This window comes from Sorex fumeus, unplaced genomic scaffold (assembly GCF_029834395.1).
Source record: "Sorex fumeus unplaced genomic scaffold, SorFum_2.1 ptg000006l, whole genome shotgun sequence".
Classification (NCBI taxonomy): Eukaryota; Metazoa; Chordata; class Mammalia; order Eulipotyphla; family Soricidae; genus Sorex; species Sorex fumeus.
Genome location: NW_026606063.1, coordinates 60,355,340 through 60,382,195, shown reverse-complemented (window position 1 = coordinate 60,382,195; position 26,856 = coordinate 60,355,340). Strand labels below are relative to the sequence as shown.

The following is a 26,856-nucleotide window of genomic DNA, read 5'->3' as shown; positions in this document are numbered from 1 at the left end:
ATTTCTGAGATATTATAAGTAATTGGCACATTTAAACAAAACTGTAATGAAATAAAATCCGAGTATCACAATGATTAACTCCCACTGTCACCCATCTAAAGGAAACATTGGTGGAGAATAGGCACGGGTGGAAGGATGGGTACTTGATCATTGTATGACTGAAATATCAGCAGAAAAGTTTGTAAGCCTGTAACTGCATCTCATGGTGATTCATTAAAAAAATAATAATTTTTTAAAAACTCCCATGGATAAATTCTTCAAAAATCAGAATATTTATATTTTTTTAACCCTTGAATTGAGATTTTCATTCATTCCCTATGAAATTTTATACTAACATAATATATCTTAAGCTCAAAAATCTTATCATCCAGGAGCTGGAGGGATAGCACAGCAGGTAGGGCGTTTGCCTTGCATTTGTCTGACCCAGGTTTGATTCCCAGCATTCCATATGGTCTCCTGAGCACCGCCAGGAATAATTCCTGAGTGCAGAGCCAAGAGTAATTCCTGAGTGCAGTGCAGAGTAACTTCTGAGCATCACCGAGTGTGACCCAAAAATAGCAAAAAAAAAAATAAAAAAACAAAAAAAAACTTATCATCTTATGATACTTCTTTGCAATAATAAGATGCTTTCAATCAAACCTAATCATTTATATTTTATGTAATATGGAATACTATATTTTAGTTTTCTATATAGCCAGTCTTGCAATTGTTGTTATTGTACAATAGATCAAATCATAAATAGCTAAACACACTTATTTTTATTATCAATATCTTAGTAAGATTTTTTAATCATTGTATATTTATAAACACTGTGATTAAAAAGTTGTTTATGATTATTTGTAACAGACATTCAATATACCAACACCAGTCCCACCACCATTGCACCTTCCCACGACCATTATCTCCAATTTTCCCAATCACCCCTTAAGACTGCCCCCATAGCAGGCCCTTAATAATTTATTTTATATTGCTTGTTATAATTTGCTAAAATAATGTTTTAAAAAATCCTTCCTCAGAAGAAAGTTAGTGAAAATTATGTTTCTCACCATATGGTTTAATCCCTAAACCATAGGGGATTAGGCCCTTTATAAGAGATAACTTAACCTATAACTTGTTATATTTAGCCTTCTGTGTCTATATTTTGTTAATAAAGATTGGATTCTTTCTGTGTTACATCCCATCCAATCTGCTGTGCTACTCCTGGTTTATCAGTGTCGTAGAGCTTGAGATGTCACTCTAGGAAGTCTAAAATTTTTAATGGGGTGATACAGCTGGAGTTAGATTTTTAACTGGGTGGTGGAATTGGGGCTTGTGCATGAATGCCTGGGCTTCCGGAAACACAGGGAGGAGTTAGCCCATCCCTGACTTCGTGAGACCCTGGAGATTTCAGTCAAGAAACCTGCTTACCTGAGTTTTTCAACAGATTAATTTCTGGATGAAGCTCTTCCCAAGCAGTGGAGTTCGGCCGGGAGCAATTGTGGAGTGTGGAGGTTTTCAGAATGCTGTTTGAGTGGGTGCTGGGCTCACTCGCCACGCCTCCAGGATGCACCGGATAACTCAACCTTGGTAAGAAGAACCTCTGTAACTTGATGATCTCTTTCAAGATTTATTTATGAGTCTCTGGATCATGGCTGGTGAGTGAGTTTACATGGTGCCAAAAGAGCTCAATATTAATCCTATTCTTCTTTTATTTTATTTTTTTTTCTTTTTGGATCACACCCAGAGATGCTCAGGGGTTACTCCTGGCTCTGCACTCAGGAATTAGTCCTGGCAGTGCTGGGGGGACCTTATGGGATGCCAGGGATCGAACCCATGTCAACCATGTGCAAGTCAAACACCGTACCCACTGAACTATCGCACCGGCCCTCTTATTTTCTTTTTTAAAATGCAAGCTCATGGACAACTTGAATATACAGATAGAATGAAAGGAATTTTACTGTAGCAATGGCATTCAATTCTTTGAAGTCTTCCTCCCTTACTTGTCAAGATGTAAGAACATATGTCAATTATCACACTGTCATCTATCGTCAAAAGTTATGTTTAATGATTTACTCACCAACAATGTAGGTCCCTTCCCAGTTTTTTATTAAAGAAATAAAGAGAATTTATGTAAATTCTCCGTATGAATATTATCCTTGGTCTTTTTCTTCTCCTAAAATTAAGTCAAATAAATGGAAACTACCAAAGATACAAAAGTCCTTTGAGTCTCTTACTAGACACACAGATCTTTGTTGTGTGTGTGTGGTGGTGTGTGTGTGTGTGTGTGTGTGATGGTGTGTGTGTGTGTGTGTGTGTGATGGTGTGTGTGTGTGTGTGTGTGTGTTTGTGTTGAGAGTGTGGGCAGGGTTTGAGGATAGGCTGGTTCTGATAGCTCAATGAGCATCCTAAGATTAGAAACACGTGGAAAGCTTGCAGTTCTGATCCTTTTTTGGAGAATATAAGGGCAAATGTACAACAGGGGAAGAAGCTCACTCTGGTCTCCTTTTCTCGACTTGTGGCTACCTGCCCTGTTCACTGGACTGATGAATGCCAGGCATGGCCACAGTTGCTGTCAGAGGCAGATGACTGCAGTGTGACACACCTTTAGATCTGCTGCATGGGTGGGGAGAAAAGATTGGAATGGAAGGCCTGGGTCCATTTTTTTCCTCTGTCATAATGTGGAGTTCAGTGGATTATAAACTATAGGAAAATGATGATTCAGGAAAAACAGACCAAGATTTGTTGGATTTAGGAGTGCAAGGAGAGCAACGTTTTTAACGGAATTGGCCAGGGAAGTTCCCCTGAGAAGGTGGCTTGAGCATAATCTGAATGAAGAGAATATATCCACTGTGCAAGGATCTGGGGGAAGAGTTTTACAAGAATAAAAAAGGTCAAATTGTAAGGGTTATAGTCAGAGAGGGCTTGACATGAATGGAGCACCAGAAAAATGCCAGCTTGCTAGAACAGAGAGCAATGGTGAGCAGGGCTGGAGAAGGAGGTTTTTGGTCCAAGATTTTTGGTCCAAACCCTTGAAAGTTCTCTAACACAATGGGATGATCTCATATATGTTCTATCACTCACTCTTTTTTTCCTTCTTTTAAATTAATTTTTATTAAAAACACCATGATTTACAAAATTGTCCATTGTGCAGTTGTTTTAAGCATTTAGTGTTCCAACATCACCAGTGTGACCTTTCCTCCATAAATATCCTGATTTTCTCACAATTCCAGCCTGCCCCCCCCCTTATGAACATAACAAATTTACTTTATATTGCTTATTCCAAAAAAAACTTTTAAGAAATGGCAAATAGAGTGATTATAAAAATAAATCAGTAAAAGCCAATTTGTGATTACTATATCATTTTGACCTATGTAAATAAGAAAATTAAACCATTCAATACAATATGGCAAAATTCCTGTTCTCATTTACATGTATATGTTTTCACTCTGGAGTCTAAATTATATTGCATTAAGTTTTATTTTATAATTGGATTTCATTATGGTAATAATCATGTCTCACCTGTCATTAATACAACTTTTAAAGCAATTGTGTGTTAATGTATTTTGGAGTTTACATATAATAGGCAAGGCCTACTTATGTAAATTTCCCCCCTACACTCTCCACAAATACTGTGATTTATGACTCTCACTCACTCTTTTGTGAAGAATAATGGCCTGGGGGATCATATGGGGAGATTATCAAGAGTGAAAATAGGAAAGACTCATAAATAAATCTTGAAAAAAGAGCAACAAGCTGCAGAGATGCCTCCAGAGCCCAGCCAGGCTAAGTCTCATCAGAGACACCCTGGAGGGGTGAGACCACCACACACTCAAGCAGATCCCTGGCAGCTGAAAACCTCCATAACTTAATCACCACAATGCTCATGGTCAGACTCCACAGGCTCAGGACAAGTCTTATCCAGGAATGAATCTGTTGAAAAACTCAGGTATTTGGGTTTTGTGACCAAAATCTCCAGGCTCTTACAGTCAGGGACAGAAAACTTCTCCCACCCCCAGTTCTTCCAGGAGCCTGGCAGACTAGACCAGGAACTGCCTCTGGCACCATATAAGCTCATTAACTAGCCATGATCCAGAAACTCATAAATAAATCTTAAAAGAGAGCAACAGGATAACAGAGATGCTTCCCAAAGTCACTATTCAGTTAAAAATTTAACTTTAGCTATAGGGGGTGGAGCCGGCCCTTTCTTCTCCATTCCCCTAGCATGCCTGGCTGGCCTCTATGCCATGGAGTAACCCTCCTGGTACTTATCTCAGCTATTCTTGGGTATTAATCTCCTATTTTGTTACTTTATGTCCCCCAGATGAATGCAATCTTTTTATGTCTTCCCCTCTCTTTCTGACTCATTTCGCTTAACATGATACTTTCCATGTAGTACCACTTGTAAGTAAATTTCATGACTTCATCTTTTCTAACAGCTACATAGTACTCCATTGTGTAGATGTACCAAAGTTTCTTTAACCAGTCATCTGTTCTTGGGCACTCAAATTTCTGTTTCCAGATTCTGTTTATTGTAAAGAGTGCTGCAATGAACAAACGAGTGCAGATTCACTTAGACTATACTTTTTTGCCTCTCTGGGATATATTCCCAGGAGTGATATTGCTGGGTCAAATGGGAGCTCAATTTCTAATTTTTTGAGCATCGTCCATACTGTTTTCCAAAAGGGCTGAGCCAGTCAGCATTCTCACCAGCAGTGAAGGAGTGTCCCTTTCTCGCCACATCCGTGCCAACACCAATTGCTTTTGTTCTTTTGGATGTGGGCCAGTCTCTGAGGTGTGAGATGGTATCTCACTGTGGTTTTGCTGATCAAGCTTCTTAACAACCATGATCCCAGAGACTCAGGAACAAACCTCGGAACACAGCAGGTTTTGGCAGAAATCCCTCCAGATTTAAGTGTTGAAATTTCGGAATTTCAAAATCGCACAGCCACTACTGCAGTCACGCGACATCGTGTGTTATTATTAATCAGCAATAGAAAACAAAATTTCTATGGTTGCCTTTTCAGAAGATCTGAGTGTTGGGGTAAAATCCCAAATAATAATGGTGGGTCTGGTGTCAAAATATTGAATTTGATGAATGTAGAGAGAGAGGAATGTGGAAATCATCTGCCCCACAGGAAGGGGGAGGGTGTGAGATGGGGGTTTTGGGTGGTGAAGAATGGGCACTGGTGAAGGTACGGGTGTTTCATTTTATGACTGAGACTTAAAACTTAAACCCAAAAGCTTTGTAACTGCTCTTAAGTATATTCAATAAATAAAATTATAAAAAATTTTTTTAAAAAAGTAAGGTGGAGTTCATGCCCAATTCGGTCAGCTAATCTGTGGATGAATAAATAGCAGTACTCCTACATTAAAAAAAAAAACTAGATAATAGAAGAGAAGGTGAACATAGAGATATTATGGGTGAGATAACAGAATTGAGTGAGAGAGTCTATTTCTATTACAAAACTTAGCAGGAACAAAGTACTGGTTGAACTCTACAAGAAGAAAACATTCAACCCCATCAAAAAATGGGGTGACGAAATGAACAGAAACTTTCTCAAAGAAGAAATACAAATGGCTAAAAGGCACATGAGAAAATGCTCTACATCATTAATCATCAGAGAGATGCAGAACAAAACAACAAGATATCATTTCACACCACAGAGACTGGCCCACATCCAAAAGAACAAAAGCAACTGGTGTTGGCGCAGATGTGACGAGAAAGAGACCCTCCTTCACTGCTGGTGGGAATGCCCACTGGTTCGGCCCTTTTGGAAAACAGTATGGACAATTCTCAAAAAATTAGAAATTGAGCTCCCATTTGACCCAGCAACACCACTCCTGGGAATATATCCCAGAGAGGCAAAAAAAGTATAGTCGAAGTGACATCTGCACTCGTTTGTTCATTGCAGCACTCTTTACAATAGCTAGAATCTGGAAAAAACTTGAGTGCCCGAGAACAGATGACTGGTTAAAGAAACTTTGGTACATCTACACAATGGAGTCCTATATAGCTGTTAGAAAAGATGAAGTCATGAAATTTACTTACAAGTGGTACTACATGGAAAGTATCATGCTAAGCAAAATGAATCAGAAAGAGAGGGACAGACCTAGAAAGATTGCATTCATCTTGGGAACATAGAGTAACAAAATAGGAGACTAACACTCAAGAATAGCCTAGATAAGTACCAGGAGGTTTACTCCATGGCTTGTAGGCCAGCCGCACATGCTAGGGGTAAAAGCAGCTCAGATAGAGAAGGGAGCACCAAATAAAGGGTGTTGGGAAGATCCACCCAGGATGGGAGATGCGTGCTGAGAGTAGACTCTAGACTGAACATGATTGCCACTCAATGCCTCTTTTGCAAACCACAGCACCCAAAAGGAGAGAGAGAACAAGGGAGAATTCCTGCCACAGAGGCAGGGTTGGATGAGGGGATGGGGGGATGGGGGGTGGGAGGGATCCTGGGATCAGTGGTGGTGGAGAATGGGCACTGGTGGAGGGATGGGTACTCGATCATTGTATAATGAAAGCCAAGCACAAAAATTTGTAAGTCTACTACTGTTCCTCATGGTGTTTCACTAATAAAAATTTTAAAAATTAAAAAACTTAGCAAAAGGCCAGATTTGGCCTACAAAAAAGGTGCTGACTTCTCTAAACTTTACTTCTCTAAAGTAACTTTATTTCTGTATGGTATTCTTAAATAATTTACTATTTCTAAAGTCAGACACTGTACAGTTCTCTTTTCAACGTCTTAAGAAACTATGCTTTTAACATCTATGCCTAACCTTTTCTTCCTGTCCCATTGGAATTAAAAAAAAAATCTGGATTACTCTAACCCTGACTTCCCTGAGCATTGGGCAGCTTGGAGCCTGTCCTCTATCCATAATCCACCCCTAGTGCTAGAGTTAACAAAAGGTGAACAGTACAACTGAGCTGAGCACAAGAATCAGATTCTACTGGATTGATGCCAAGTTTCACCTGTCTGGACCATCTGATCTCAACCAGCAAGGACTACAGACAAAGGGAAGGAACCATTGTCTCAAATTCCTTTTCCACTCCCCGAATCTGAGTCATCCTGAAGGCAACAATCTGAACATAAGAATTGAAGGGCCATAGATAACTAAAGCTCTCAAAATACCTTTCCTTTGACCCAAAAATTCTACTTTTTTAGAAAAAAACCACAGTCCGGAGATTTGATAGTACAGTGGTTAAGGTGCTTGTCTTGCACTCAGCCAACCCAGGCTTGATCCCCCAGGACACCATATAGACTTCCAAGCCCCATCAGGAGTGGTCCCTCAGCGCTGAACCAGAAGTAAGTCATACCATTAAAGGTAAAGGTAAAGGTAAAGGCCCTCCCGTTGATCGTCGATTTGCTCGAGCGGGCCCAGTAACGTCTCCATTGGAGACTTTGTTGTTACTGTGTCTGGCATATCGAATACTCTCGGTAGCTTGCCGGGCTCTCCGAGAGGGGCGGAGGAATCGAACTCGGGTCGGCCATGTTGGGCGCTTATAAGGCGAACGCCCTGCCGCTGTGCTATCACCATTAGTATGGCTTAAAATTAAAAAACAAAACAAATCATTTAAAAAGGGCTTCTGCCCTGAGAGGCACACATAGGGCAAATTGCTTGCTCTATGTGTGGAATCCACATCAAGAAATTTTGGAAGCATGATGTTTTGGCAGTAAGGAAGTGGTTAATCATTGGTCCTGGCACCCCCCACCCCCCAAAAATCAGGAAAATCTATCAAATTGCAGGCATGTTGTATATATTCACTAGAAAGCTATTTAAAATAGTTTGGGTAGAGGTTTTTGTTGTTGTTTGGTTTAGGGGCCACACCCCACGGTATTCACTTTATTCCTGCTCTGTGTTCATGAATCATTCCTGGAAGTGCTGGCGGATGATACAAAGTGCTAGAGTTTGAATTAGCCTTGACCACATACAGGGCAAGAACCTTAATCCTTGCACTATATCCCCAGCCCTTCAAAATCACTGTATCACTGTCATCCTGTTGTTCATCAATTTTCTTGAGCAGGCACCAGTAACGTCTCCTTTGTCCTAGCACTGAGATTTTAAAAAGTGCCATATTCAAGGCTCTTTCAGAGTCAGGAGAATGAGACGCATCATTGTCACTGGTTTTTGGCATATTGAGTACGCCACGGGGAGTTTGCCAGACTCTGCCGTGTGGGCAGGATACTTTTGGTAGTCTGCCAGGTTATCCAGAGTAAGAACTAGATAATAAACCCTTCAAAATAGTTTTTTTTAATTCAAAGTGAACTGATCAAACAATTTTTGTTATATCCACATGATAAAATATTATGTGGCTATTAAAAATCACGTTGAAATAGATTATCTTATTTGGATAATTCTCTACTTTTTAGTAATAGAGGAAAATAAAAGAAAAATTCATCATAAACAAATTGATGAGAATATTTTATATGTGCATATCTGTATTTGCATAAATTACATGTAATATATGCATTTACACATAGAAAGTTATATCTAAATACAATAAATAGTTCTTCAGCAAGTGTCTAAAGAAATTTCCTGACACTTGGCCAAAAGTGTCTCCCCAATTTTAAGCAGTAACAGATGTCACACTAACTAAAAGTTTTCATTTTTAAAAATTGTATTTAATTAAATATATGTATATACATATATACATATGTGTGTGTGTATATATATATATATATATATACTACATACAGTCAGAGTGACACTCCACAGATGTGGGAAGCTGGCCCTTTAACTGACCAAGGGCCTACGTGCCTGTGCTATGAATGGTTATCTTGGCCTACGTGACCCTGAACAAGCGGGTCCTGACTTGTGCAAATCTGGTACTGCGTCTGCTCTGACCGCAGCCTATGCATATTCTGAGCTATGTATGGTTATCTAAAAGAAAACATTTGTCACAGCTAGCCCAAGAATAAGAAGTAACTGACACTGACTAACCAAGCATATGAAACATGTAGTTTTTGTAACTTTCCTAACCATATGTGATATGACCTAGTGATGTAATTGCCTTCTGTGATTTAAGCATAGTTTTCTGCATCGCAAAGTATATAATACCCCTGCTGCCCTGAATAAAGTCCTATCCTGTCCTGTCCTATCCTGTCTGCTGTCCTGTCTGCTCTGTTCTGTTTTCTCTGCATTATGTCTCTTGTGTCTTGTGTTCATTCAGTCGGTCCTTCCCTGCACCTATGGACCCTAGGGCCACCTCCACGGGCCGGAGAGTGGTCTGGCGGTGCCCCCTGCACACAGAGATGTCACTGAACCCCACTCTAGGCTGTCTCATCCAGGGCAACCAAGTGAGTTCCCCACCTCGCCTCAACAGATCCCTGGCAGCCAAAAACCTGCAGAACTCAATCGCTACCAAATTCATGACCAATCTCCACAGGCTTGGATGAGCCTCATCAATGAGTGTGAATCTGCTGAAAAACCCAAGTCCATGGGACTTTTGACTGAAATCTCCAGGCTTGCACAGAGCTAGGAATGGGCAACCTTCCGCCATTTCCCTGTGCTTCCAGTAGCCTGACAGTCACAGCCATGAACTGCCTCTGGTGACACATAAGCTCGTTAATGGTCATGATCCAGAGACTCACAAATAAATCTCTCAGAAGAGAGCAATACAAGAGCAACATGCTGCAGAGATACGTCCGGACTCTAAATTCATCATCCAGTTTAAAAAGAAAAAGAAAATTTAGTAAATTAACCTCAGCTGTATCATCGTATTTAAAATTTTAGAATTCCTGGAGCAACATCTCATTCTCTATACCTCTGATGTACCAAGAGTATCACACCACATTTGATGGGGTGTAAAATAGAAGGCAACCAACCTCCAGAAGCTATATATATATATATATATATATATATATACACACACACACACAAAAGACTCAATTCTTTGTTTTTGCTTTTTGCAAAGCCTGGTAAGCTACCCGTGATGTGTTCGATATGCCAAAACACAGTAACAAGTCTCACAATGGAGACATTATGGACCCGCTCGAGCAAATTGATGAACAACAGGAGGACAGTGCTATAGTGCTTTTTGGGTCACACCCAGCAATGCACAGGGGTTACTCCTGGCTTTTCACTCAGAAATTACTCCTGGCGGTGCTCAGGGGACCATATGATATGCTGGGAATTGAACCCAGGTTGGCCGCGTGCAAGGCAAACGCCCTACCCGCTGTGCTATTGCTCCAGCCCCAAGACTCAATTTTTAACATCATGTTAGCAATCTCTTATACAAGGGCTTAATGGCTCAAGGACGAAATATAACAATTCACACACTTTCCTCTAAAGAAACTTTTTTGGATCATTTTTAGTGGATTATTCATAACAAGCAATACAAAATAAATTATTTAATTCCTGCTTTGGGGTCAGGGTTTGTGAGTAAGGGTGGAAACATTCGAAATATGGTGATGGGTAAGGCGTAATGGTGGTAGGACTGGTGTTGGAATATTGAATGTAATAAAGTATTGTGAAAAACTTTATAAAAATAAAATTTAGGGTCTGGAGCGATAGCACAGCAGGTAGGGCATTTGCCTTGCACGCAGCCAACATGGCCGACACAGGTTCGATTCCCAGCATCCCATATGGTCCCCCGAGCACCGCCAGGAGCAATTCCTGAGTGCATGAGCCAGGAATAACCCCTGAGCATCGCCGGGCGTGACTCAAAAAGCAAAATAAAATAAATAAAAATAAAAAATAAAAATAAAATTTAAAGAAAAACAATATATATTAGTTTTTGGTTTTGTCTTAGCCATCAACCCACTCATTAAGTATTTCTATTACTTTCCCCAATTGGCAGGAGTAAAGAGATTGAATAAAGGTGGTATTCATATTATTCAATAAAGCTGGTATAATATTCATAATACAGCTAAAAAACATTAATATTGTATGTACTGTCTAGCTGCTCTAGGGAGAAGAAAGATTAGACCAAACTGATGGTGGAGATCTACTCTCCTGCTCGGTCTAAGAACTGGTTTTGAGGTGTCAACAGCAGGAGGGGCCTACATCGTGGTCCGAGACAGCAGTGATGCACCTGAGGCAGAAGCCCACGGCAAGTCTCTGTGTTCCTTCGCTACTCCCAGTTTCTTCAATATTTTCAAGAATGAAAACTCAATGAGTAATAAAGATGCTCAGATTCAGAGTTGGAAATGAGAAACGTTTATTGAAAGTTGAAGAGAAAAGAGAAGAAGCTCTCCCGGGAGAGGAACTTAGTATAGGACTAAGTTTAAAGGGAGTTTTGTGTAACCCCTTTTAAAGACTCTCTTGTCAATTGAATTTCTTATCATTTGACAAATGTTACAGAGGATGCAAGGAAGTTACAGGAAAATGCTCTTCCACCTAAACTCTTTTAGGTGGAAATTGCGATCTTTACATTTCCTATGCAGATCCTGGCAAGCTACCCGTGGCGTATTCAATATGCCAAAAACACTAACAATAACGGGTCTTGTTCTCCTGACCCTGAAAGAGCCTCCAATACAACAGCATTGGGAAAGATGAGTAAGGCGAGGCAGCTAAAATCTCAGGGCTGGGGCAATTGGGGGACGTTACTGGCGCCCAATTGAGTAAATCCATGAACAATGGGATGACAGTGATACAGTGATACATTTCCTATCAATTGACAAATGTTACAAAGAATGTAAAGAAGTTAGTGGTTTGTCTTTCTAGCAGTTTGTCTCAAGTATTGTGGGCTCCTATGGCCTAAGCTCCAGGGCAGAATGTTATGGTCCTAGAGAATTAATTCCTGAAATATTAAGAGAGAACCTTGGGGATGAAGTATGTGTCAGAAAGAGATGGTGCATCTGTGGCTTGCTCTCTCTAACTGGCAAAAGGAAACTAAGGCTGCCTCCTTCAGCAGGTCTCGTGCTATTTAAAGGAAAAGAAATAAAAGAGCACAACTACTCAAACCCTCCCCTGCTCATGCTCCAGACTGTGGAGCCATCCTGAAATTTCCAGAGTTCAAAGAAACCGCAAGTAGACAAGAGGAACCAGACTCTATGTGTGTTTTCCCCTGAGCTCAGGGTCTGTGGCTCAATCCTGGAAAATTGCAAAAACAAGGTGTTGAAGAAATGGTACTGAATGTAGGAAGGACACTTGCTTGCATGTGACTGATGTAGGTTCTATCTCCACCACCACATATGTCAAGTCCCCCAAGCACTGTCAGGAGTGATTCCTGAATGCAGAGCCAAGCATATTTTCTGGTGTGTACCTTTCACGCCCCCCCCCCCAAATGAAAGAAAAAAAGAGAAAATTGTTAAAAGATAGTGCATAGGAGTTAAGTTAACATGTCTTATATGCTGCTAACTCCATTCCCCAGTACCACATGATCCCCAAAAACGAACAGGGACAGCTCTCAGCACACTACAGGGTATGCCTCTGGAGAGACCCAAGAACCTATAGGCGGTCCAAGTAATCCCTGGCACCTCCAGGAGCAAGTTGAACTGCATCCAAGGAACCTCACACAAACTCACAATGAACCACCACATCTCCTGAACACTGTCTGATTGGCACTCACCAAGAAAGTCAAAATGTCAAAGCTCAACAGATAGGCAAGCTGAAGAAGACACAAAGGCTAGTAAGAATGTGAGGGTGAAGTGGAGCCATGACAGGCTCCACTTTAAGACCAAAACTCAGCAGCCTAAGCTTCAGTTTCCCCTATCAGAAAGTCCTAACTTCTCAGAAAATGATATCACCATGGGCAGATAAACTGCCTCGTGGCAACAGCCTATCAGAGTACGGGGCTTGGGCTGTGGTACCCAACCAAGCAGAGAGGGCCTAGAGAGTGGAGTCACAAGACCGGACAGGGACCAAGAATTGGAAACATAATGTTGGTCCCTGGAGTCATGGGACCGGATAGGGACCAGAATTAGGAACATATTACCAGTTCCTAGAAAAATGCTGTTATGTAACCAAACCCTCTATAAACTGCTTAGAATTCGAAGTCAGGGTCCTTTTCAAGACTCCATTGCATTGGATGAGACTCAGACCCTAGCTCAAGCTAACAAAAATGGGGCCTTGCATTTGCATCCTTGCATCTGGTTTGGTCAATGTGCGAGCGAAACTCCCTTTCTGGGACATAACAGGAAACGCTTAGGAAGGGACAGCGAACGCAAGGAAACAGGGCCAGGGGAGTGAGGAAGTCCTGCTGAGATAAAGGCAGGCCCAGAGAAAGGCCCCTGACAGACCTACACTGCTAGATAGGAGAGAGAAGGATCCAGCAAAGAGGACTGAATAGGCTCAATGAAGGAGAGAGAAAGCAGAAGGAAGCACAAGGAGAGAGCATCACAGAATTTAAACAATTCAAAGGCAAGAGAGTGGTCACCTGTCCCCAGCATCACTGAGAAAAAACTGTGGACAGAGAAGTAGCCACTAGATGGAGATTAGTACTGGTTTTAGCATGTCAGTTGTGGAGAACTACAGAATACTGAAGACTCACCAGAACAGAGGGAAGAAAGAACAGAGGGTGTGGTGGATAGGAAGCGAACAAATAAAAGTGCCAAGGAGGGGCTGGAGCGATAGCACAGCGGGTAGGGTGTTTGCCTTGCACGCAGCCAACATGACCGATCCAGGTTCGATTCCCAGCATCCCATATGGTCCCCCGAGCACCGCCAGGAGTAATTCCTGAGTGCATGAGCCAGGAGTAACCCCTGAGCATCGCCGGTGTGACCCAAAAAGCAAAAAAAAAAAAAAGTGCCAAGGAGCCCTGAGAAGAGAGAGTGGGATGGGACTAGAGAGGGGTGGGGATCAAAGATGAATTTTTCACAACAGCACACATTTTGGTATGTTCATAATTGGTGGCAACAAACGGAAGAGAAAAGAGCCTGGAGGTGAATCCTCAGCAAGCCGTGGGAGATAAAAACTGGAGCTCAAGACGAAGGCTGTCCTCGGGAACTCTACTCCCACTGGAGTGCGAGGTTAGGCAGATACATTCCTGGAGAGAAGGAGACCATTCTTGCCCCACCATTTCAATTCAACACAAGATAACAATCATCTGCTGGCCATGGGGTGGACAAAGGTGAAACCACCTCTTCCTCCTAGTCAGCCTTCTTTTCCCTTTTCCCTTACAGAAGCAGTCATGCTTAAAGTCCTGAACTTTCCCCCCTAATGTTTGTGCTGATTCTTAAGATCCTGCCTGACTCACAATGCTACCTCTGAGTAAGATGTCTACAGTTTAAAGCTGTGTCTGGAAATAACTCTCGTCCAAAAAGAAAAATGCTTCTCTGTTACAGAAGCGTCCTGGGCTGGTAGAGGAACGGTGGGTGACTAGGAAGATGCTGGCTAAAGACCCTTCAGCACTCTGGCGTGGCTGTTTTATTCACATTTGACCAACAACTTTCCATACAGAGAAAGAGAACTTTGCCATTATCTGCTCCTAAGAGGGTCTGGTCACCCCTAAACCATTCTGACTCCTTACCAACTCCTTATTAGTGGCAAATTGAGAATAGAATAGATTGTTGACCAGGGTGTAACTCAGTGATAGAACACTTACTTTGCATGTGTGACGCCTTCTGTTTGACCCTTGTACAGAGAAAGATACTGAATAGACACTCTCCAGAGAAGATAGATAGAACCAGGAAAACAATGTTCACCATGACTAACAACTATTAGGGAAATACTTAATCACTTAATCACTTAACTTCCCGTTAGTCGTAGATTTGCTCGAGCGGGCGCCAGTAACATCTCCATTTGTCCCTGTCGCGTGCTAGTGTAGCCCAATGGCATCTGTTCGCTCTGGGAACATGAAGAGCCTCAAACCGATCATTCATGATCTTGATGAAGAAGTCTGACCATCTGGTAGGTGGGCGGCCACGCGGTCTTTTGACATCCCGTGGGATCCAGTCGGTAACAGCTCTAGTCCAGCGGTCGTCTTTAAATCTCATTACGTGACCAGTCCATCTGATTTTTGACACTTTGGCAAATGAGACAGCGTCCCTGATTCTTGATCGTCGACGGATGTCGGAACTCCGGATTTTTTCTCTCATTTGAGTGAAACGTGATATTCCAAGCATAGCTCTTTCTATTCTTCTTAGGGATATACTAATCAAAATCCCATACCAAAGAGAATAGCCAAAAAGATTGGAAATAAGCATCATGGAGGAGATGAAGTAAAGGAAGTCTTGGAACACAGTTTATGTCTGGGAAGGTAAATTGTTGCAGTTTCTATGAGGAATGACATGGGTATTTCTTTTTTAAAGAATTTAAATGGTGGGACTGGAAAGTATCAAAGTGGTTAGAGCACTTGTTCTGCATGCAGCCCACCTGGTTTAGATCACAACTGGTACTCCAGGCACAACCAGGAATGATCCTTGAGCTCAGGGCCAGGAGTAACCACTGAGCATCACTGGTGTGGTTAAAACAAACCAAAAAATTTAAATGAAAATATGGTCCATTAATATGGGCATTTATCAAAAAATACGAAAACACTAATTGGAAAAGATTTGCACCCTTGTGCTCATCAGCAGCTGTACTTACAGTAGTGAAAGAACAAAACCAACACATCTGGACAAGAATCTGTGGTATGTATACTCAATGGGATATAACTTCTGCCTTTAGAAAAGATGAAATTGTATTCCTCGTAACAAAATGAATGGAACTTGGGTGATCATGTTATGTGAACTAAACAAGGAAGTAAAAGACAATCACTATTGTATGGTTTCATTCATGTGGAATGTGAATAACTAAAGGTCCACAAATGCACAAAGTAACAAAACTCGTTCCTAGACTCAGTGAAAACTATGATGAGTGCCAAAGGGAGGTGGAAGGGGAAGGAGGGAGGTATAGGTAGAGAGGTCTTTTTGGTGGTGGCAATAGCGACTAATACACACAGAGGTATGAAGCTGTGTTCCTGAAATTTCATGGTAAGCCCATTAAACATATAAAAATTATATTATGAGAAAAATAGTTTCTAGAATATTTACACACTTGACATTCATCGATGTTAATTATAAGTAGATGGAACAAAAAACCAGAATCTATCTATGCATTTCACCTACCCAACTATAACATCAGGAACATTTGCTTCCACCATCCCAGAGAAAACTTAGGACATGCCTCCAAGCAAATAATGACTAGAAGCTTGTCCCTGAAAAATTACCCTTCACCCACAGCTGTTTTTCCTGTCAAGAGAAATTCTTCGAGATTGAATTGGCAAATGAGAACCTGAGACACGTGCCAGGAAGCGCTAATCCCTCCTGCTACTGAGCTATTACTACTGACTAATCACTCTGAATTCACTGCCACAGCCAAAACCTGCCACCACTTCCTCGGGAATTCCCCAGAACTGGGAATCTGCAATCATCTTGCCATCTTGCTAGTAATGGGGCTGGGAAAAGATTATTTGTGGAACTTCCATTGCAAGAGGAAATGCTGACCTTTAAACTCATTGATGGCGGGGGTATGGTGCCGCCAGCAGGTCAATCTATACCTGTGAGGCGAGTGCATCAGCAGCCTCATAGCACCTTCAGACTTCCAGATACCCCAAAATTGCTGCTGTGCCTTTGCCCAGACCCCAAAAACTTGGGGCAAAGTTTACCAAGAAAGTAAACGGCCAAAAGTTAGGTATGTGGGAAGGCCTCTTTGGTTCCTGATTGAACTGCTTAATGGACATGATCCCAGAGACTCAGAAACGAATCTCGGAACCCAGTGGCTTTAGGTAGAGATGCGTCTGGTCTCTGCAGTAGGCTACCGGTGGTGGGACAACCCAGGTGGGAATAGGTTCTGTGCCTTGGCCTATTCCCCCTGGCGGCCCAGTGGCTGCCATCCGTCTGAGGCCACTGGATAGTCACATTTGGGCCCCCAGTGACGAGACACACAGGGCCTCACGGGATGAGGGTGGAGCCGGGTTTGTCCTCCCCACCCCAACGAGACCCCAAGTCATCGCCCACGAATGGCCTCTCTGGCTCCTGATCAAGCTGCTTAACGGCCATGATCCCAGAGACTCAGAAACAAATCTCAAAACCCAGTGGCATTTGGCAGAAATGCATCCGGACTCCACAGTACGTTACTGTTGCCAGGCCACCCCAGGGAGGAAAGGGTGTTGTCCCTCCGCCTGCTCCCTCTTGGCGACTTGGTGGCTGTCATCCTCCAGAGGCCATTGGACAGTCAGGCTTGGGCCCGCAGTGATGAAACTTGTTGGGTCTCACGGGATGGGGGGAGGGGGGAGGTGGAGCCGGGCCTGTCCTCCCCACCCTAACAAGACCCCAAGTCATCGCCCACGAATGGCCTCTTTGGCTCCTCATCAAGCTGCTCAACGGCCATGAGCCCAGAGACTCAGGAGCAGATCTCTAAACCTAGTGGCTTTTGGCAGAAATCCCTCCAGATTTAAGTGTTAAAATTTCAGAATTTCAAAACCACATGGCCCTACTGCAGCCACATGACATCATATATTATTCATAACCAGCAATAGAACACAAATTGTCTATTGTTGCCTTTTCAGCAGATCTGAGTGTTGGGGTAAAATCTTAAATAATGGTGGGTCTGGTGTTGAAATAGTGAATGTGATCAAAGTAGAGAGAGAGTAATGTAGAAATCATCTGCCCCACAGGCAGGGGGAGGATGTGGGATGGGGTATACTGGGATTTTTGGTGGTGGAGAATGGGCACTGGTGAAGGTACGGGTGTTTCATTGTATGACTGAGACTTAGACCCAAAAGCTTTGTAACTGCTCTCACGGTGATTCAATAAATAAAATTATAAAAACTGGAAAAAAAAATAAATAAACTCATTGATGGCAAGGAAGCCTTCCTCTGGCAGTTCCATCCAGCAAGGGCTAAGTAGCTCTCATTTCTGCTATGATCTCAGTGGCACTCCAGCTATTGTTCGGGACCAAACGCCAGCTACCCTTTCTCCTTCCACCCAGCTTCCACCCAAACTCAAAAAGTCTTTGATTAGTACTGGTTGAACTCCACAAAAAGAAAACATCCAACCCCATCAAAAAATGGGGGGGAGGAATGAACAGAAACTTTCTCAAAGTAGAAATCCGGATGGCAAAAAGGCACATGAGAAAATGCTCTACATCATTTATCATCAAGGAGATGCAGATCAAAACAACAATGAGATATCATTTCACACCACAGAGACTGGCCCAAATCCAAAAGAACAAAAGCAACTGGTGTTGGCGCAGATGTGACGAGAAAGAGACCCTCCTTCACTGCTGGTGGGAATGCCCACTGGTTCGGCCCTTTTGGAAAACAGTATGGACAATTCTCAAAAAATTAGAAATTGAGCTCCCATTTGACCCAGCAATACCACTCCTGGGAATATATCCCAGAGAGGCAAAAAAAGTATAGTCGAAGTGACATCTGCACTCGTTTGTTCATTGCAGCACTCTTTACAATAGCTAGAATCTGGAAAAAACCTGAATGCTCGAGAACAGAAGACTGGTTAAAGAAACTTTGGTACATCTACACAATGGAGTACTATGTAGCTGTTAGAAAAGATCGAGTCATGAAATTTATATACAAGTGGTACTACATGGAAAGTATCATGCTAAGCGAAATGAGTCAGAAAGAGAAGGACAGACCTAGAAAGATTGCATTCATCTTGGGAACATAAAGTAACAAAATAGGAGACTAACACCCAAGAATAGCCGAGATAAGTACCAGGAGGTTTACTCCATGACTTGGAGGCCAGCTGCACATGCTAGGGGTAAAAGCAGCTCAGATAGAGAAGTGAGCACCAAATAAAGGGTGTTGGGAGGATCCTCCCAGGATGGGAGATATATGCTGAGAGTAGACTCTAGACCGAACATGATTGCCACTCAATGCCTCTTTTGCAAATCACAGCACCCAAAAGGAGAGAGATAACAAGGGGGAATGCCCTGCCACAGAGGCAGGGTGGGATGGGGGGGACGGGAGGGCAGTGGGTGGGAGGGATACTGGGATCAGTGGTGATGGAGAATGGGCACTGGTGGAGGGGTGGGTATTCGATCATTGTATAACTGAAACCCAAGCACAGGAATTTTTAAATCTACAACTGTACCTCATGGTGTTTCACTAATAAAAATCTAAATTAAAAAAAGGGGAAAAAAAGTAATGCAAAAAAAAAGTCTTTGATTCCATCTTCTAAGTTTAGGGATGAAAAAGATTCATCAAGCATTCGTGAGCATATGTCCCAAACCTGTCCCTAGGATGTTTCTCCAGATACCATGGTCCATCAGTCACTCATTTTGCTTCAGTCTGTGAAGAAATAACTTTTTATTAGGTCACAAAATGTCCTCCGTGGCCTTCAGGCTGCTCCTCAGACCGCAGACTCAAGACCCTAATATTTTCTTCCTGGTTTCAGACCCCAGAACCGCTCTCCTCAGAGGTGCCTCCTTAATTTTCTTCCTTGTCCGCCCCTGGTCCTGTTTCCTTAACAAACGTAGCCAGCCTCCTGCCCTCCCCCCCCCCCCGCCCCTCCCCCTTGAAACTTGATGAAATCAGTCTATTCCTTAGGCAAAGAATGGAGAAGTGGTTCTCTTCCTCCAGCAATTGCTCCACCCAACTTCCGTGAGACCTCTCAGATTTCTTTAACCAGTGCATAACTTTCACACAAGAAGTCTTAGAATCTAGAGGAACTCCTTGCACCAAATCCCGTCCCAAAACCCATAAAAACAACATTAAGGAGAGTCTTAAGGCAGGACAGGAGACACTACCCATGAGGGGAGAAGATTAGCTTGCGCCTCACTGAGTACTCATTCACAACAGAAATTACAGAATCCCCTGCCTCGCTTGAGTTGTTTTATTTTTAATTGAATCACTGTACGATAGACCACCACAAAGTTTTTCATGATTGAGTTTTAGTCATACACTGATCCAACACCCATCCCTCCACCAGTGTACATTTTCCACCGCCAATGTCTCGAGTTTCTTTCCACCCCCAACCCTCCCACTCTCTCCCTCTCCCTCTCTCTCTCTCTCTCTCTCTCTCTCTCCTCTCTCTCTCACTCTCTCTTTCTCCCCCACCCCCATTTCTCTCTCCTTCTGTGCAATATGGTTTACAGTACAGGTGCCAAGGGTCATCATGTTTGTTCAGGGCGCTCAGCATCCTTATTGGGAAGGTACATCTAGAGTAGCTTTTTTTTTAACTGGGCAACAGCTTTCGAGTGTGGACGTGACTACCAGGGCTTTTGGAGGTACAGGGATGTGGAGGGGGTGGAGGTAGCCCATGCCAACCCTGAGAAAGCCTGGAGATTTCAGTCACAAAACCCATATATCCAAATTTTCAGCAGACTAATATCTCAGTGAGGTCCTCCCTGAGATGGTAAAATCTGACCCGGGCATGGCGGTGATTTTGGATTTGGGGAACAAGCAGCTTCAGGGGGCTCTGCTTGGGTAGGCACCAGGCTAAACCGCGGCCCTCCAATCTTCCCCGGTCTGTTCAGCTTTGTGTGGGTTCAAGATTAATTGTGGCTTTTGATCTCCTTCAAGATTTATTTATGGATCTCTGGAGCAAAGCCAATAAATGACCTTGTATGGCTGAGCCAGAGATGTTTTGTGGATATGGCTCCCACACACCTAACTTTTGGCTGTTTAATTTCTTTTTTATTTTTTTATTTTTTTATTTTTTTATTTTAATCATCATGAGATACATTTACAGACTTACAGACTTTTATTATTGCATTTCAATCAAACAATGTTCAAATACCCATTCCTGGGGCTGGAGCAATAGCACAGCAGGTAGGGCGTTTGCCTTGCATGTGGCCGACCCGGGTTCGATTCCCAGCATTCCATATGGTCCCCTGAGCACAGCCAGGAGTAATTCCTGAGTGCAGAGCCAGGAGTAACCCCTGAGCATTGCCCGGTGTGACACAAAAAGCAAAAAATAAATTAAAAAAACAAATACCCATTCCTCCACCAGTGCCCATTCTCCACCCCCATGTTCCCAGTATCCCACTCCCACCCCTTCCTACCTCCTGCCTCTGTGGCAGGCACAGTCCCTCTTTCCCATTTACTCTCTGTCCTTTTGGGTGTTATGGTTTTCAATACAGGTAACAAGCAGCCATGATGTTTGATCCATAGTCTACTTTCAACATGCATCTACTATTCCAAGCGATCCCTCCAACCACCATTTATTTAGTGCTCCTCTCTCCATCCCAGCTACCTTTTCCTCCAGTGCATGAGATTAACTATCAAGCCATGGGGCAGTCTTCCTGACCCTTATTTTAACTGTCCTTAGGTGTTAGTCTCCTATTATGCTACTTTATATTCCACATGTGAGTACAGTCCTTTTATGTCTGTCCCTCTTTCTGACTCATTTCTCTAGCATGGCACAGCAGTAGGGCATTTGCCTTACAAGTGGCCAACATGGCCGACCCGAGTTCGATTCCTCCGCCCCTCTCGGAGAGCCCGGCAAGCTACCGAGAGTATCTTGCCCACACGGCAGAGCCTGGCAAGCTACGTGTGACGTATTCGATATGCCAAACACAGTAACAACAAGTCTCATGATGGAGATGTTACTGGGCCCGCTCGAGCAAATCGATGAACAACGGGAGGACCGTGACCGATACTCTCCATGTTAATCCGCTGATATGAAAATTTCATGACTTTATTTTTTCTGGGCTGGAGCAATAGCACAGCGGTAGGGCATTTGCCTTACAAGTGGCCACCATGGCTCACCCGAGTTCGATTCCTCCGCCCCTCTCGGAGAGCCCGGCAAGCTACGGAGAGTATCTCGCCTGCACGGCAGAGCCTGGAAAGCTCCCCGTGACGTATTCGATATGCCAAACACAGTAACAATAAGTCTCATGATGGAGACGTTACTGGGCCTGCTCGAGCAAATCGATGAACAACGGGAGGACTGTGACTGTGTGATTTTTTTTTCTAACAGCTGCATAGTATTCCATTGTGTAAGTCTACCAGAGTTTCTTTAACCAGTTGTCTGTTCTCAGGCACTCGGGTTTTTTTTCTAGATTATAGCTATTGTAAAAAGTACTGCAATAAATATACAAGTGCATATATCATTTCTACTGTACTTTTTTGCATCTCCAGGATATATTCCCAGAAGTGGTATTGCTGAGTCAAATTATAGCTATAGCTATATGGGCATAGCTCGATTTTTAGTTTGTTGAGAAACATCCATATTATTTTCCAAAAAGGCTGAGAACCATGTTCTTTTCTTGGCAGTTTAATTTCTTGGAAAACTTGGTCCTGAATTATTGGGAGTCTGGCCAGAAGCAAATCAGCAATTTGGGGCTGCCAGGAAGGTAGAGGGCATCATCAGTTTGTTAATGCCCTTACCGCCCCCCTGCAACAGTATCCAGGTTGACCTGTTGTTGGCATTGTGCCTGCTGACCTCCAAGGCAGCAACAGCTACTGCCCTGGCAGGGACCAGGAGTGAAGCCAGGGCTGCTACCATTCGAAGCTGGAGCATGTTGAGTGGGCCATAGCCACCAGACAGGCAGAACCTGCCTGGGAGCACACGCCCCCAATCTCGGTCTCCAGACAACTGGTGCTCAGTGAGGATTTCCTCCATAATATGCTGCAGGCTAAGATAACATCTACAGGAACTATGAGACTGACAGGGCAAAGGGGTATGTGACTGAGGGGGCATAAGAGATACGTTATTGAGAATCTCTAAAGTGAGTTTATCTTTAAGAAATCTTCCAGAGAAATAGCAGAGGGCTATTATAGGCCCCTCACGAAGGGACCTTTCCCCGTGTGGTGCTGGCTTTCCAAGAAATAAATGTCCCATAGACCTCTCTCTGCAGCCCCTCTCCTTAGTCTAACTAAGCATTAAGACTAAGTATAAGCATATTTATATGCAAATATATGCACATGTGACACTCCTTGGCATGAGCTGATCTCTTTGCAAGGGAGGAACCTACTGAACAATTGGTGCTGACAAAACAGGATGGGCAAGCAAAATGTACTCGAAGGAATTACATCACCAGACTCTAAGGCAAATGTGTAGAAGTGCCCAGGACACCAAGGGCGGGACCTGTTCTTCTTTGTTGACGTCTTAGTGCAAGTCTAGAGTAGAAAGATGGTCCTGTGGCAGTAATGCACCTTTCCTGTGGGATCCTGGTAGCAGCAAAGCCTTGCAATGTCTATACAAAGCATCACAGACAGATCTCAGCAACAATCAAATTGGGGGAAAGAGAAATGGGGGGAGGAGGGCTCTTGAAGACAAAGCTGCAGACTGATTTACATGTGAAAGATCCTCGGGAGACTCAGGAGACTTGAAAGACAAGCCTGAAGTCTGGTCTCTATGCAAAAGACCAGACTTTGCCTTTTACTGTTGAGTTTTTGACTGACCTGACTTTGAGCTCTTCACTGTTTTTTAACTTCAGAAGAATAGACAATTCCAGCCATGGAATTGAGTAACATTTTAGCAACTACATTTAACAACTACATTTAGCAACTACGTTTGAATTTCTACAATGTGGTTCAAATAGTCTATAGTCATATAACCAAAGTGTGTAATAAACTATATCATGGAAGTTTGCATAATTACAATCTGACGTTTGCATGATAAAGTCACCTAGCCACACATTTCTCAGACCACAACCCCATCATTAACTGCCATATGAATATACATTGCTTCCTGTACCTAAAGCTCTATTTGCATTTTACAGGATTTTATGTAAATGAAATCAAATAGTGTATCCAAATTTTCTTGGTATAATTATTTGGGGATTCTTCCATAGTGTTGGATGTATCATATTAGAACATTCATATTTTTTTTCCCTTTATTTTATTTTATTTTTTTTAAAGTTGTAGATTTACAATTTTTTGTGCTTTGGTTTCAATTATACAATGATCAGATACCCATCCCTCCACCAGTGCCCATTTTCCACCACCATGGATAATATCCCTCCCACCCCCATACCCCCATCCCCCCGTCTCTGTGGCAGGGCAATCCCCTGTGTTCTCTCTCTCCTTTTGGGTGTTGTGGTCTGCAAAAGAGGCATTGAGTGGCAAACATGTTCAGTCCATAGTCTACTTTCGACATGCATCTCCCCTCCTGGGAGGATCCTCCAAACATCCTTTATTTGGTGCTCCCTTCTCTATCTGAATAGCCCTTTCCTCTAGGATATAGAACATTCATATTTTTGTTGCTAGTTGTATTACAATGCAGTTGTATTCCAGTTTGTCAATTCTCTTGATGGCTTTGAGTTGTTTCTGCTTTTTAGCAATGACCATAAACTTGTTATGAATATTACTGCACATAAATTTGTATAAACATATGTTTGCATTTCCTCTTGGCTCAATCCCTACTCAGAGTCTTGGAGTAGGGATTCATACCTGGTGATGCCCTTGTAACTAATCCTGGTTCTGGGCTTGAAGTCACTTCCAGCACTGTTCAGAAAACTACATGGTGCTGGAATCAAATCCTGGTCTTCCACATCCAGTTCATGTGTTCCAACACGTTGAGTCATCTTTCCAGTTCCTGTGTTTAAGTTTCTATGAAACTAAGAGAGATAAGGAGCCTCTTGCCTTGTATGCGGCCAATCTCAGTTTGATCCTTAAAACCACCTGTGAACTGAACACCACCAGGAGTGATCCCTGAGCACAGAGCCAGGAGTAAGCCCTGAGTTATGCTAGAAATAGCCCCAAACAAAAAGAATACATTAAAAGGGGCTGGAGCAATAGCACAGCGGATAGAGCATTTGCCTTGCACGCGGCCAACCCGGGTTCGATTCCCAGCATCCAGATGGTCCCCCAAGCACTGCCAGGAGTAATTCCTGAGTGCATGAGCCAGGTGTAACTCTTATGCATCACCGGGTGTGACCCAAAAATAAATAAATAAATAAATAAATAAATAAAAAGAATACATTAAAAATAGTTTCTAAGAAAGTATCAAATTGTTTACCAAAGTGGTTTTACCATTTTTCAGTATATGAAGTCATAACAGTATATGAACACTTAAGGTGGTTCTGTTTATTCATTTCAGACTTTCTTACAGATATGTAAAGAGGGTTCAATTCCTCTGCCCCTCTCGGAGAGCCTGGCAAGCTACCAAGAGTATCCTGCCCACACGACAAAGCCTGGCAAGATACTCATTGCATATTGGATATGCCAAAAACAGTAACAAGAAGTCTCACAATGGAGACATTACTGGTGCCTGCTTGAGCAAATCGATGAACAATGGGAGGACAGTGCCACAGTGCTACTAAGGATGTTGATAGTCATGAAAGAAACACTTGGTCAGGGCACCAAAAGCAGGGTTGTGACTGTGTTTTTCAGCTTATTTTTTTTTCATTCAAAATAGTGCTCTATTCTGTCAATCTTAAGATACTATCTCTGTGAGTGAAAGAGTCAAGGTCACAGACACATGTTATAAACCAAATATTATTTTGGTTTTACCTGAACAGTGAAATTTTGCAAAGACAGTCACTGCTATAACAAACATGAAATAATAGCTGTTTGGATGATGAGTCTTTTACAGTAAATAGAGTCAATTATAAACTAGTAGTTCTAGTGGGTTAAATAATGCATAAATGAAGAGCACATGCTCAAAGCAGGGACAATGAGAAATAGAAGACAGAACAGGGTGTTGGTAAAGAGATGACTTAGATTCAAGAGCTGGCCATCACCTACTTCGTGAGGTAGGGATGGCTACTCACTTAACTTCCCAAGGGCTCAATTTCTTGTATGTGAAGAAGGAACTTTGGACTCACAGCGTTTTTTAATTTATGAATATCAAGAGCTAAAATTGTATAGTTCTGTGAAGATGATCCTTCTATAATGCATAATAGAAAATTTGTCTGGAGCCACAAAAGACCCAAAACTAAAGTAGTCCTGAGGATGGGTAAAGTTTGGAGGCACCTGAAATTAGGAGATCTCTGCCTATAGACTATACTTTAAGGCTGCAGTAATTTAAATAGTGTGATATTAGAATCAAACTAGACTTACAAACTATGGAATATAGTTGAGAGCCCAGAAACACACCTTCAGATACATTGACAGGGCTAGATAAATTAACTCAATGAGAGAAAAGTTTCTTAGAAAATGATGATAGGAAAACAGATAGCCACATGTAAAGGAATGAGATTGGATTGCTATATCATACTAAATACAGAATTTAACTCAAAATAGATTTAAAAGATAGAGAACAGAGGGGAATGCCCTGCCACAGAGGCAGGGTGGGATGGGGAGGATGGGGGATGGGAGGGATACTGGGATCCGTGGTGGTGGGAAATGGGCACTGGTGAAGGGATGGGCATTTGATCATTGTATAATTGAAACCCAAGCACAAAATTTGTAAGTCTACAACTGTACCTCATGGTGTCTCACTAATAAAAAATATAGATTTAAGAATTTAGATGTTAGACCTAAAAACCATAAACCACGTCAAAGAAAATATAGGTTAACTACACTTTATAAGATTGGCCTCTTTGGAGTAGTGTCTTTGGAGAATTGATTACAGTAACCAGGAAAAACAAAAGCAAAATAAATAATTGGTATTACATCAAACTAAAAGATTTTTTCACTAAAAAATAAACCACTATTAAAACGCAAAGATAACCAACCAAATGGGAAAAAATATTTGCACCCATACATGTGACCAAGCACTAATATATGTGGAGAAGTGCTGAACAGACAGTTCTCCAAATAAAACAAACAGGTGGTCACTAAGTTCATTATCTCTCATTAACGGGCAGCTACAAATCAAAATGAGAATAACATATCATTCACTCTAGTGATAATGGTCAATATCATAAAAGTTGGAAACAAACATTGGAGATGATATAGAAAAAAAAAGAATCCTCATTCAATGTTGGCGGAAATGCTCATTGGTCCCATATCTATGAAAAACAATATGGATTTTCTTGAAATACCACGTGATCCAGAAATTTAACTCTTAGGTATTTATGAAAAGGAGAAAAAAAACACTAATGGTAAGAGATATATTCACACCTATGTCCACTATGGGGCCATTCACAATAGCC

At 42.3% G+C, this 26,856-nt stretch overlaps 1 non-coding gene across 1 annotated transcript; it reads left to right on the top strand.

Annotated features, from left to right (window-relative positions):
- Positions 1-7,562: 7,562 nt before the first annotated feature.
- Positions 7,563-7,696, top strand: LOC130038378 (U11 spliceosomal RNA). Its single transcript, XR_008794671.1, has one exon. It is a non-coding gene; the product is annotated as a U11 spliceosomal RNA (small nuclear RNA).
- Positions 7,697-26,856: the final 19,160 nt, after the last annotated feature.